We start from the raw sequence: 12069 nt of genomic DNA, 5'->3' as shown, positions 1-12069 counted from the left end.
AACCCAGAGGTCGATGGATCGAAACCATCCTCTGCTAGGTGACCTTTAGTTAAAAGCCTGCATGGCTCCGAGAAAACGCTGACAAGACATTACGTCGTTTCACAATGAGTCCTCATCTTTGCAAAGGCGGCTGTGCTTTTTTCCTAATTACAAGCCTATTTAAGACACCTGGAGCCTCATTTATAAAGCGCGCGTACGCACAGATTTGATCGTAAAGTGTGCGTCCCCAAAATCCACGGCAAAGGCCATATTTATTAAAACTGTCTTTGACGTGGAAAAGTGCCTAGCGCCATGTCAGGGTCTGAGCAGACGCACGCGCTTTTGCTTGTCCGATCGCTGTAGGTTTTTGGAAATATAAGCCATTTTTGCTGCTCTAAAAGGATTTAAACACTGACAGGCGCTCTTTTATATGTCAGTGGCATTAATTAGGCATCGATTAAAATTCCGCAACTGTTCAGCTGCGCACAATTTCAAGCTCATTTGCGATTTATAGATTTCACGTCTGAAAGTGAGGCGTACGCGTGCTTTCTATGGGTACATTCGTTTTCATGAATCACACGTGCGCGCTTTTGAGAAAGGGGCCTGATCATCAATGCCATGGATGTGGGACATTTCTAGGAGAGAGTCTGAAATTGGCACATTCAGATCCACCCATTGCCAAAGTGATGTTAATGAAAGAATTTATTCAGAGCATGTTGTGGGAAATGAGATTCCTTCCTAGGAGAAACTTTGAAATTGGCCCTTTCAGATATTCCAACTGATGAAAGTGCTTACATTTGAAAACTTGTTGTGAATGAGTCTTGCACCAAGGCATCCAGAGGGAGAACTATGATAGTTTCAATGCCTCGCCAAAAACCTTTTGTCAGAAGTGGGATTTGAACCCACGCCTCCATTGGGAGACCAGAAACCTCACAAACTGAGAAGGTCGAACACCCTTGAGTCTGGCGCCTTAGACCGCTCGGCCATTCTGACACGGTGCTAACGGCCCAAGGCAGATGTTACCGTGTCCAAAGTCATGTCAGTTCTCTGTTCTCCCAACATGTCATGCAATCCATTGTAGCATGTCTGTGTATGTTGATGGTCCAACAGAACATGGTCCGTGTGCGTGACCCCCAAGCCCCAGTGGCCTAATGGATAAGGCACTGGCCTCCTAAGCCAGGGATTGTGGGTTCGAGTCCCATCTGGGGTGCGCTTCAGCAGAGTGGCGCAGCGGAAGCGTGCTGGGCCCATAACCCAGAGGTCGATGGATCGAAACCATCCTCTGCTAAGAGCCCTTTTCTCGAAGGCTTGCATGGCTCCGGCTCTGAGGAAAGGCTGGCAGGACGTTATGCCGTTTCACCGCGATTGGAAAGGCAGTTGTACTATATTTCTTTATTACAAGTTGATTCAAGACACCTGAATCCTTGGCATGGTGCCAACGTTCTTCATCAGAGTGGCCTGCTATGCCAGGGACTGTAGGTTGAGTCGTGCCCGGGCTGCGTTCGAGCAGAGTGGCGCAGCGGAAGCGTGCTGGGCCCATAACCCAGAGGTCGATGGATCGAAACCATCCTCTGCTAGGTGTCCTTTAATTGAAAGCCTGCATGGCTCCGGCTCTGAGAAAACGCTGACAAAACATTACGTCGTTTCACCACGAGTCCTCGTCTTTGGAAAGGCAGCTGTACCTTGTTTCTTAATTACGAGTTTATTCAAGACACCTGAATCCTTAGCATGATGCCAACATTCTGCATCAGTGTGGCCTCCTAGGCTAGGGACGGTAGGTGGAGTCGCGCCCGGGGCACGTGTAAGCAGAGTGGCGCAGCGGAAGCGTGCTGGGCCCATAACCCAGAGGTCGATGGATCGAAACCATCCTCTGCTAGGTGACCTTTAGTTAAAAGCCTGCATGGCTCCGAGAAAACGCTGACAAGACATTACGTCGTTTCACAATGAGTCCTCATCTTTGCAAAGGCGGCTGTGCTTTTTTCCTAATTACAAGCCTATTTAAGACACCTGGAGCCTCATTTATAAAGCGCGCGTACGCACAGATTTGATCGTAAAGTGTGCGTCCCCAAAATCCACGGCAAAGGCCATATTTATTAAAACTGTCTTTGACGTGGAAAAGTGCCTAGCGCCATGTCAGGGTCTGAGCAGACGCACGCGCTTTTGCTTGTCCGATCGCTGTAGGTTTTTGGAAATATAAGCCATTTTTGCTGCTCTAAAAGGATTTAAACACTGACAGGCGCTCTTTTATATGTCAGTGGCATTAATTAGGCATCGATTAAAATTCCGCAACTGTTCAGCTGCGCACAATTTCAAGCTCATTTGCGATTTATAGATTTCACGTCTGAAAGTGAGGCGTACGCGTGCTTTCTATGGGTACATTCGTTTTCATGAATCACACGTGCGCGCTTTTGAGAAAGGGGCCTGATCATCAATGCCATGGATGTGGGACATTTCTAGGAGAGAGTCTGAAATTGGCACATTCAGATCCACCCATTGCCAAAGTGATGTTAATGAAAGAATTTATTCAGAGCATGTTGTGGGAAATGAGATTCCTTCCTAGGAGAAACTTTGAAATTGGCCCTTTCAGATATTCCAACTGATGAAAGTGCTTACATTTGAAAACTTGTTGTGAATGAGTCTTGCACCAAGGCATCCAGAGGGAGAACTATGATAGTTTCAATGCCTCGCCAAAAACCTTTTGTCAGAAGTGGGATTTGAACCCACGCCTCCATTGGGAGACCAGAAACCTCACAAACTGAGAAGGTCGAACACCCTTGAGTCTGGCGCCTTAGACCGCTCGGCCATTCTGACACGGTGCTAACGGCCCAAGGCAGATGTTACCGTGTCCAAAGTCATGTCAGTTCTCTGTTCTCCCAACATGTCATGCAATCCATTGTAGCATGTCTGTGTATGTTGATGGTCCAACAGAACATGGTCCGTGTGCGTGACCCCCAAGCCCCAGTGGCCTAATGGATAAGGCACTGGCCTCCTAAGCCAGGGATTGTGGGTTCGAGTCCCATCTGGGGTGCGCTTCAGCAGAGTGGCGCAGCGGAAGCGTGCTGGGCCCATAACCCAGAGGTCGATGGATCGAAACCATCCTCTGCTAAGAGCCCTTTTCTCGAAGGCTTGCATGGCTCCGGCTCTGAGGAAAGGCTGGCAGGACGTTATGCCGTTTCACCGCGATTGGAAAGGCAGTTGTACTATATTTCTTTATTACAAGTTGATTCAAGACACCTGAATCCTTGGCATGGTGCCAACGTTCTTCATCAGAGTGGCCTGCTATGCCAGGGACTGTAGGTTGAGTCGTGCCCGGGCTGCGTTCGAGCAGAGTGGCGCAGCGGAAGCGTGCTGGATCGAAACCATCCTCTGCTAGGTGTCCTTTAATTTGGGGGGGGGGGGGTGGGGGGGGGGGGGGGGGGGGGGGGGAGGGGGGGGGGGGGGGGGGGGGGGGGGGGGGGGGGGGGTGGGGGGGGGGGGGGGGGGGGGGGGGGGGGGGGGGGGGGGGGGGGGGGTGGGGGGGGGGGGGGGGGGGGGGGGGGGGGGGTGGGGGGGGGGGGGGGGGGGGGGGGGGGGGGGGGGGGGGGGGGGGGGGGGGGGGGGGGGGGGGGGGGGGGGGGGGGGGGGGGGGGGGGGGGGGGGGGGGGGGGGGGGGGGGGGGGGGGGGGGGGGGGGGGGGGGGGGGGGGGGGGGGGGGGGGGGGGGGGTGGGGGGGGGGGGGGGTGGGGGGGGGGGGGGGGGGGGGGGGGGGGGGGGGGGGGGGGGGGGGGGGGGGGGGGGGGGGGGGGGGGGGGCGCGGGGGGGGGGGGGGGGGGGGGGTGGGGGGGGGGGGGGGTGGGGGGGGGGGGGGGGGGGTGGGGGTGGGTGTGGGGGGGGGGGGGTGTGGGGGAAAGACATTACGTCGTTTCACCATGAGTCCTTATCTTTGCAAAGGCGGCTGTGCTTTTTTTCTTAATTACAAGCCTATTCAAGACACCTGGAGCCTCATTTATAAAGCGCGCGTACGCACAGATTTGATCGTAAAGTGTGCGTCCCCAAAATCCACGGCAAAGGCCATATTTATTAAAACTGTCTTTGACGTGGAAAAGTGCCTAGCGCCATGTCAGGGTCTGAGCAGACGCACGCGCTTTTGCTTGTCCGATCGCTGTAGGTTTTTGGAAATATAAGCCATTTTTGCTGCTCTAAAAGGATTTAAACACTGACAGGCGCTCTTTTATATGTCAGTGGCATTAATTAGGCATCGATTAAAATTCCGCAACTGTTCAGCTGCAAACAATTTCAAGCTCATTTGCTATTTATAGATTTCACGTCTGAAAGTGAGGCGTACGCGTGCTTTCTATGGGTACATTCGTTTTCATGAATCACACGTGCGCGCTTTTGAGAAAGGGGCCTGATCATCAATGCCATGGATGTGGGACATTTCTAGGAGAGAGTCTGAAATTGGCACATTCAGATCCACCCATTGCCAAAGTGATGTTAATGAAAGAATTTATTCAGAGCATGTTGTGGGAAATGAGATTCCTTCCTAGGAGAAACTTTGAAATTGGCCCTTTCAGATATTCCAACTGATGACAGTGCTTACATTTGAAAACTTGTTGTTAATGAGATTTGCACCAAGGCATCCAGAGGGAGAACTATGATAGTTTCAATGCCTCGCCAAAAACCTTTTGTCAGAAGTGGGATTTGAACCCACGCCTCCATTGGGAGACCAGAAACCTCACAAACTGAGAAGGTCGAACACCCTTGAGTCTGGCGCCTTAGACAGCTCGGCCATTCTGACACGGCGCTAAGGGCCCAAGGCAGATGTTACCGTGTCCAAAGTCATGTCAGTTCTCTGTTCTCCCAACATGTCATGCAATCCATTGTAGCATGTCTGTGTATGTTGATGGTCCAACAGAACATGGTCCATGTGCGTGACCCCCAAGCCCCAGTGGCCTAATGGATAAGGCACTGGCCTCCTAAGCCAGGGATTGTGGGTTCGAGTCCCATCTGGGGTGCGCTTCAGCAGAGTGGCGCAGCGGAAGCGTGCTGGGCCCATAACCCAGAGGTCGATGGATCGAAACCATCCTCTGCTAGGAGTCCTTTAATTAAAAGCCTGCATGGCTCCGGCTCTGAGAAAACGCTGACAAAACATCACGTCGTTTCACCACGAGTCCTCGTCTTTGGAAAGGCAGCTGTACCTTGTTTCTTAATTACGAGTTTATTCAAGACACCTGAATCCTTGGCATGATGGCAACATTCTACATCAGTGTGGCCTCCTAGGCTAGGGACGGTAGGTGGAGTCGCGCCCGGTGCACGTGTAAGCAGAGTGGCGCAGCGGAAGCGTGCTGGGCCCATAACCCAGAGGTCGATGGATCGAAACCATCCTCTGCTAGGAGTCCTTTAGTTAAAAGCCTGCATGGCTCTGAGAAAACGCTGACAAGACATTACGTCGTTTCACCATGAGTCCTCATCTTTGCAAAGGCGGCTGTGCTTTTTTTCTTAATTACAAGCCTATTCAAGACACCTGGAGCCTCATTTATAAAGCGCGCGTACGCACAGATTTGATCGTAAAGTGTGCGTCCCCAAAATCCACGGCAAAGGCCATATTTATTAAAACTGTCTTTGACGTGGAAAAGTGCCTAGCGCCATGTCAGGGTCTGAGCAGACGCACGCGCTTTTGCTTGTCCGATCGCTGTAGGTTTTTGGAAATATAAGCCATTTTTGCTGCTCTAAAAGGATTTAAACACTGACAGGCGCTCTTTTATATGTCAGTGGCATTAATTAGGCATCGATTAAAATTCCGCAACTGTTCAGCTGCGCACAATTTCAAGCTCATTTGCGATTTATAGATTTCACGTCTGAAAGTGAGGCGTACGCGTGCTTTCTATGGGTACATTCGTTTTCATGAATCACACGTGCGCGCTTTTGAGAAAGGGGCCTGATCATCAATGCCATGGATGTGGGACATTTCTAGGAGAGAGTCTGAAATTGGCACATTCAGATAAACCCATTGCCAAAGTGATGTTAATGAAAGAATTTATTCAGAGCATGTTGTGGGAAATGAGATTCCTTCCTAGGAGAAACTTTGAAATTGGCCCTTTCAGATATTCCAACTGATGACAGTGCTTACATTTGAAAACTTGTTGTGAATGAGATTTGCACCAAGGCATCCAGAGGGAGAACTATGATAGTTTCAATGCCTCGCCAAAAACCTTTTGTCAGAAGTGGGATTTGAACCCACGCCTCCATTGGGAGACCAGAAACCTCACAAACTGAGAAGGTCGAACACCCTTGAGTCTGGCGCCTTAGACCGCTCGGCCATTCTGACACGGCGCTAACGGCCCAAGGCAGATGTTACCGTGTCCAAAGTCATGTCAGTTCTCTGTTCTCCCAACATGTCATGCAATCCATTGTAGCATGTCTGTGTATGTTGATGGTCCAACAGAACATGGTCCATGTGCGTGACCCCCAAGCCCCAGTGGCCTAATGGATAAGGCACTGGCCTCCTAAGCCAGGGATTGTGGGTTCGAGTCCCATCTGGGGTGCGCTTCAGCAGAGTGGCGCAGCGGAAGCGTGCTGGGCCCATAACCCAGAGGTCGATGGATCGAAACCATCCTCTGCTAGGAGTCCTTTAATTGAAAGCCTGCATGGCTCCGGCTCTGAGAAAACGCTGACAAAACATCACGTCGTTTCACCACGAGTTCTCGTCTTTGGAAAGGCAGCTGTACCTTGTTTCTTAATTACGAGTTTATTCAAGACACCTAAATCCTTGGCATGATGGCAACATTCTACATCAGTGTGGCCTCCTAGGCTAGGGACGGTAGGTGGAGTCGCGCCCGGTGCACGTGTAAGCAGAGTGGCGCAGCGGAAGCGTGCTGGGCCCATAACCCAGAGGTCGATGGATCGAAACCATCCTCTGCTAGGAGTCCTTTAGTTAAAAGCCTGCATGGCTCTGAGAAAACGCTGACAAGACATTACGTCGTTTCACCATGAGTCCTTATCTTTGCAAAGGCGGCTGTGCTTTTTTTCTTAATTACAAGCCTATTCAAGACACCTGGAGCCTCATTTATAAAGCGCGCGTACGCACAGATTTGATCGTAAAGTGTGCGTCCCCAAAATCCACGGCAAAGGCCATATTTATTAAAACTGTCTTTGACGTGGAAAAGTGCCTAGCGCCATGTCAGGGTCTGAGCAGACGCACGCGCTTTTGCTTGTCCGATCGCTGTAGGTTTTTGGAAATATAAGCCATTTTTGCTGCTCTAAAAGGATTTAAACACTGACAGGCGCTCTTTTATATGTCAGTGGCATTAATTAGGCATCGATTAAAATTCCGCAACTGTTCAGCTGCAAACAATTTCAAGCTCATTTGCTATTTATAGATTTCACGTCTGAAAGTGAGGCGTACGCGTGCTTTCTATGGGTACATTCGTTTTCATGAATCACACGTGCGCGCTTTTGAGAAAGGGGCCTGATCATCAATGCCATGGATGTGGGACATTTCTAGGAGAGAGTCTGAAATTGGCACATTCAGATCCACCCATTGCCAAAGTGATGTTAATGAAAGAATTTATTCAGAGCATGTTGTGGGAAATGAGATTCCTTCCTAGGAGAAACTTTGAAATTGGCCCTTTCAGATATTCCAACTGATGACAGTGCTTACATTTGAAAACTTGTTGTTAATGAGATTTGCACCAAGGCATCCAGAGGGAGAACTATGATAGTTTCAATGCCTCGCCAAAAACCTTTTGTCAGAAGTGGGATTTGAACCCACGCCTCCATTGGGAGACCAGAAACCTCACAAACTGAGAAGGTCGAACACCCTTGAGTCTGGCGCCTTAGACAGCTCGGCCATTCTGACACGGCGCTAAGGGCCCAAGGCAGATGTTACCGTGTCCAAAGTCATGTCAGTTCTCTGTTCTCCCAACATGTCATGCAATCCATTGTAGCATGTCTGTGTATGTTGATGGTCCAACAGAACATGGTCCATGTGCGTGACCCCCAAGCCCCAGTGGCCTAATGGATAAGGCACTGGCCTCCTAAGCCAGGGATTGTGGGTTCGAGTCCCATCTGGGGTGCGCTTCAGCAGAGTGGCGCAGCGGAAGCGTGCTGGGCCCATAACCCAGAGGTCGATGGATCGAAACCATCCTCTGCTAGGAGTCCTTTAATTAAAAGCCTGCATGGCTCCGGCTCTGAGAAAACGCTGACAAAACATCACGTCGTTTCACCACGAGTCCTCGTCTTTGGAAAGGCAGCTGTACCTTGTTTCTTAATTACGAGTTTATTCAAGACACCTGAATCCTTGGCATGATGGCAACATTCTACATCAGTGTGGCCTCCTAGGCTAGGGACGGTAGGTGGAGTCGCGCCCGGTGCACGTGTAAGCAGAGTGGCGCAGCGGAAGCGTGCTGGGCCCATAACCCAGAGGTCGATGGATCGAAACCATCCTCTGCTAGGAGTCCTTTAGTTAAAAGCCTGCATGGCTCTGAGAAAACGCTGACAAGACATTACGTCGTTTCACCATGAGTCCTCATCTTTGCAAAGGCGGCTGTGCTTTTTTTCTTAATTACAAGCCTATTCAAGACACCTGGAGCCTCATTTATAAAGCGCGCGTACGCACAGATTTGATCGTAAAGTGTGCGTCCCCAAAATCCACGGCAAAGGCCATATTTATTAAAACTGTCTTTGACGTGGAAAAGTGCCTAGCGCCATGTCAGGGTCTGAGCAGACGCACGCGCTTTTGCTTGTCCGATCGCTGTAGGTTTTTGGAAATATAAGCCATTTTTGCTGCTCTAAAAGGATTTAAACACTGACAGGCGCTCTTTTATATGTCAGTGGCATTAATTAGGCATCGATTAAAATTCCGCAACTGTTCAGCTGCGCACAATTTCAAGCTCATTTGCGATTTATAGATTTCACGTCTGAAAGTGAGGCGTACGCGTGCTTTCTATGGGTACATTCGTTTTCATGAATCACACGTGCGCGCTTTTGAGAAAGGGGCCTGATCATCAATGCCATGGATGTGGGACATTTCTAGGAGAGAGTCTGAAATTGGCACATTCAGATAAACCCATTGCCAAAGTGATGTTAATGAAAGAATTTATTCAGAGCATGTTGTGGGAAATGAGATTCCTTCCTAGGAGAAACTTTGAAATTGGCCCTTTCAGATATTCCAACTGATGACAGTGCTTACATTTGAAAACTTGTTGTGAATGAGATTTGCACCAAGGCATCCAGAGGGAGAACTATGATAGTTTCAATGCCTCGCCAAAAACCTTTTGTCAGAAGTGGGATTTGAACCCACGCCTCCATTGGGAGACCAGAAACCTCACAAACTGAGAAGGTCGAACACCCTTGAGTCTGGCGCCTTAGACCGCTCGGCCATTCTGACACGGCGCTAACGGCCCAAGGCAGATGTTACCGTGTCCAAAGTCATGTCAGTTCTCTGTTCTCCCAACATGTCATGCAATCCATTGTAGCATGTCTGTGTATGTTGATGGTCCAACAGAACATGGTCCATGTGCGTGACCCCCAAGCCCCAGTGGCCTAATGGATAAGGCACTGGCCTCCTAAGCCAGGGATTGTGGGTTCGAGTCCCATCTGGGGTGCGCTTCAGCAGAGTGGCGCAGCGGAAGCGTGCTGGGCCCATAACCCAGAGGTCGATGGATCGAAACCATCCTCTGCTAGGAGTCCTTTAATTGAAAGCCTGCATGGCTCCGGCTCTGAGAAAACGCTGACAAAACATCACGTCGTTTCACCACGAGTTCTCGTCTTTGGAAAGGCAGCTGTACCTTGTTTCTTAATTACGAGTTTATTCAAGACACCTAAATCCTTGGCATGATGGCAACATTCTACATCAGTGTGGCCTCCTAGGCTAGGGACGGTAGGTGGAGTCGCGCCCGGTGCACGTGTAAGCAGAGTGGCGCAGCGGAAGCGTGCTGGGCCCATAACCCAGAGGTCGATGGATCGAAACCATCCTCTGCTAGGAGTCCTTTAGTTAAAAGCCTGCATGGCTCTGAGAAAACGCTGACAAGACATTACGTCGTTTCACCATGAGTCCTTATCTTTGCAAAGGCGGCTGTGCTTTTTTTCTTAATTACAAGCCTATTCAAGACACCTGGAGCCTCATTTATAAAGCGCGCGTACGCACAGATTTGATCGTAAAGTGTGCGTCCCCAAAATCCACGGCAAAGGCCATATTTATTAAAACTGTCTTTGACGTGGAAAAGTGCCTAGCGCCATGTCAGGGTCTGAGCAGACGCACGCGCTTTTGCTTGTCCGATCGCTGTAGGTTTTTGGAAATATAAGCCATTTTTGCTGCTCTAAAAGGATTTAAACACTGACAGGCGCTCTTTTATATGTCAGTGGCATTAATTAGGCATCGATTAAAATTCCGCAACTGTTCAGCTGCAAACAATTTCAAGCTCATTTGCTATTTATAGATTTCACGTCTGAAAGTGAGGCGTACGCGTGCTTTCTATGGGTACATTCGTTTTCATGAATCACACGTGCGCGCTTTTGAGAAAGGGGCCTGATCATCAATGCCATGGATGTGGGACATTTCTAGGAGAGAGTCTGAAATTGGCACATTCAGATCCACCCATTGCCAAAGTGATGTTAATGAAAGAATTTATTCAGAGCATGTTGTGGGAAATGAGATTCCTTCCTAGGAGAAACTTTGAAATTGGCCCTTTCAGATATTCCAACTGATGACAGTGCTTACATTTGAAAACTTGTTGTTAATGAGATTTGCACCAAGGCATCCAGAGGGAGAACTATGATAGTTTCAATGCCTCGCCAAAAACCTTTTGTCAGAAGTGGGATTTGAACCCACGCCTCCATTGGGAGACCAGAAACCTCACAAACTGAGAAGGTCGAACACCCTTGAGTCTGGCGCCTTAGACAGCTCGGCCATTCTGACACGGCGCTAAGGGCCCAAGGCAGATGTTACCGTGTCCAAAGTCATGTCAGTTCTCTGTTCTCCCAACATGTCATGCAATCCATTGTAGCATGTCTGTGTATGTTGATGGTCCAACAGAACATGGTCCATGTGCGTGACCCCCAAGCCCCAGTGGCCTAATGGATAAGGCACTGGCCTCCTAAGCCAGGGATTGTGGGTTCGAGTCCCATCTGGGGTGCGCTTCAGCAGAGTGGCGCAGCGGAAGCGTGCTGGGCCCATAACCCAGAGGTCGATGGATCGAAACCATCCTCTGCTAGGAGTCCTTTAATTAAAAGCCTGCATGGCTCCGGCTCTGAGAAAACGCTGACAAAACATCACGTCGTTTCACCACGAGTCCTCGTCTTTGGAAAGGCAGCTGTACCTTGTTTCTTAATTACGAGTTTATTCAAGACACCTGAATCCTTGGCATGATGGCAACATTCTACATCAGTGTGGCCTCCTAGGCTAGGGACGGTAGGTGGAGTCGCGCCCGGTGCACGTGTAAGCAGAGTGGCGCAGCGGAAGCGTGCTGGGCCCATAACCCAGAGGTCGATGGATCGAAACCATCCTCTGCTAGGAGTCCTTTAGTTAAAAGCCTGCATGGCTCTGAGAAAACGCTGACAAGACATTACGTCGTTTCACCATGAGTCCTCATCTTTGCAAAGGCGGCTGTGCTTTTTTTCTTAATTACAAGCCTATTCAAGACACCTGGAGCCTCATTTATAAAGCGCGCGTACGCACAGATTTGATCGTAAAGTGTGCGTCCCCAAAATCCACGGCAAAGGCCATATTTATTAAAACTGTCTTTGACGTGGAAAAGTGCCTAGCGCCATGTCAGGGTCTGAGCAGACGCACGCGCTTTTGCTTGTCCGATCGCTGTAGGTTTTTGGAAATATAAGCCATTTTTGCTGCTCTAAAAGGATTTAAACACTGACAGGCGCTCTTTTATATGTCAGTGGCATTAATTAGGCATCGATTAAAATTCCGCAACTGTTCAGCTGCGCACAATTTCAAGCTCATTTGCGATTTATAGATTTCACGTCTGAAAGTGAGGCGTACGCGTGCTTTCTATGGGTACATTCGTTTTCATGAATCACACGTGCGCGCTTTTGAGAAAGGGGCCTGATCATCAATGCCATGGATGTGGGACATTTCTAGGAGAGAGTCTGAAATTG

At 49.8% G+C, this 12069-nt stretch overlaps 14 non-coding genes across 14 annotated transcripts; 7 read left to right on the top strand and 7 right to left on the bottom strand.

The window, feature by feature from the left end:
• Nucleotides 1-860: 860 nt before the first annotated feature.
• On the bottom strand, nt 861-972 carry trnal-caa (transfer RNA leucine (anticodon CAA)). Its single transcript has 2 exons — nt 935-972; nt 861-906 (listed from the first exon to the last, which is right to left on the bottom strand). It is a non-coding gene; the product is annotated as a tRNA-Leu (tRNA).
• A 144-nt stretch (nt 973-1116) lies between these two features.
• Nucleotides 1117-1189, top strand: trnar-ccu (transfer RNA arginine (anticodon CCU)). The gene has a single exon. It is a non-coding gene; the product is annotated as a tRNA-Arg (tRNA).
• A 1489-nt stretch (nt 1190-2678) lies between these two features.
• On the bottom strand, nt 2679-2790 carry trnal-caa (transfer RNA leucine (anticodon CAA)). Its single transcript has 2 exons — nt 2753-2790; nt 2679-2724 (listed from the first exon to the last, which is right to left on the bottom strand). It is a non-coding gene; the product is annotated as a tRNA-Leu (tRNA).
• Nucleotides 2791-2934: 144 nt separating this feature from the next.
• Nucleotides 2935-3007, top strand: trnar-ccu (transfer RNA arginine (anticodon CCU)). Its single transcript has one exon. It is a non-coding gene; the product is annotated as a tRNA-Arg (tRNA).
• Nucleotides 3008-4644: 1637 nt separating this feature from the next.
• On the bottom strand, nt 4645-4756 carry trnal-caa (transfer RNA leucine (anticodon CAA)). Its single transcript has 2 exons — nt 4719-4756; nt 4645-4690 (listed from the first exon to the last, which is right to left on the bottom strand). It is a non-coding gene; the product is annotated as a tRNA-Leu (tRNA).
• A 144-nt stretch (nt 4757-4900) lies between these two features.
• On the top strand, nt 4901-4973 carry trnar-ccu (transfer RNA arginine (anticodon CCU)). Its single transcript has one exon. It is a non-coding gene; the product is annotated as a tRNA-Arg (tRNA).
• A 1201-nt stretch (nt 4974-6174) lies between these two features.
• Nucleotides 6175-6286, bottom strand: trnal-caa (transfer RNA leucine (anticodon CAA)). Its single transcript has 2 exons — nt 6249-6286; nt 6175-6220 (listed from the first exon to the last, which is right to left on the bottom strand). It is a non-coding gene; the product is annotated as a tRNA-Leu (tRNA).
• A 144-nt stretch (nt 6287-6430) lies between these two features.
• Nucleotides 6431-6503, top strand: trnar-ccu (transfer RNA arginine (anticodon CCU)). The gene has a single exon. It is a non-coding gene; the product is annotated as a tRNA-Arg (tRNA).
• A 1201-nt stretch (nt 6504-7704) lies between these two features.
• Nucleotides 7705-7816, bottom strand: trnal-caa (transfer RNA leucine (anticodon CAA)). Its single transcript has 2 exons — nt 7779-7816; nt 7705-7750 (listed from the first exon to the last, which is right to left on the bottom strand). It is a non-coding gene; the product is annotated as a tRNA-Leu (tRNA).
• Nucleotides 7817-7960: 144 nt separating this feature from the next.
• trnar-ccu (transfer RNA arginine (anticodon CCU)) lies at nt 7961-8033 on the top strand. The gene has a single exon. It is a non-coding gene; the product is annotated as a tRNA-Arg (tRNA).
• A 1201-nt stretch (nt 8034-9234) lies between these two features.
• trnal-caa (transfer RNA leucine (anticodon CAA)) lies at nt 9235-9346 on the bottom strand. The gene is made up of 2 exons: nt 9309-9346; nt 9235-9280 (listed from the first exon to the last, which is right to left on the bottom strand). It is a non-coding gene; the product is annotated as a tRNA-Leu (tRNA).
• A 144-nt stretch (nt 9347-9490) lies between these two features.
• trnar-ccu (transfer RNA arginine (anticodon CCU)) lies at nt 9491-9563 on the top strand. Its single transcript has one exon. It is a non-coding gene; the product is annotated as a tRNA-Arg (tRNA).
• Nucleotides 9564-10764: 1201 nt separating this feature from the next.
• Nucleotides 10765-10876, bottom strand: trnal-caa (transfer RNA leucine (anticodon CAA)). Its single transcript has 2 exons — nt 10839-10876; nt 10765-10810 (listed from the first exon to the last, which is right to left on the bottom strand). It is a non-coding gene; the product is annotated as a tRNA-Leu (tRNA).
• A 144-nt stretch (nt 10877-11020) lies between these two features.
• trnar-ccu (transfer RNA arginine (anticodon CCU)) lies at nt 11021-11093 on the top strand. Its single transcript has one exon. It is a non-coding gene; the product is annotated as a tRNA-Arg (tRNA).
• The last annotated feature ends 976 nt before the right edge of the window (nt 11094-12069 follow it).

Source organism: Misgurnus anguillicaudatus, chromosome 2 (genome assembly GCF_027580225.2).
Source record: "Misgurnus anguillicaudatus chromosome 2, ASM2758022v2, whole genome shotgun sequence".
In the NCBI taxonomy this organism is placed as follows: Eukaryota; Metazoa; Chordata; class Actinopteri; order Cypriniformes; family Cobitidae; genus Misgurnus; species Misgurnus anguillicaudatus.
The sequence above is the reverse complement of the archived record's forward strand: the minus strand, read 5'-3'. Positions and strand labels throughout refer to the sequence as shown.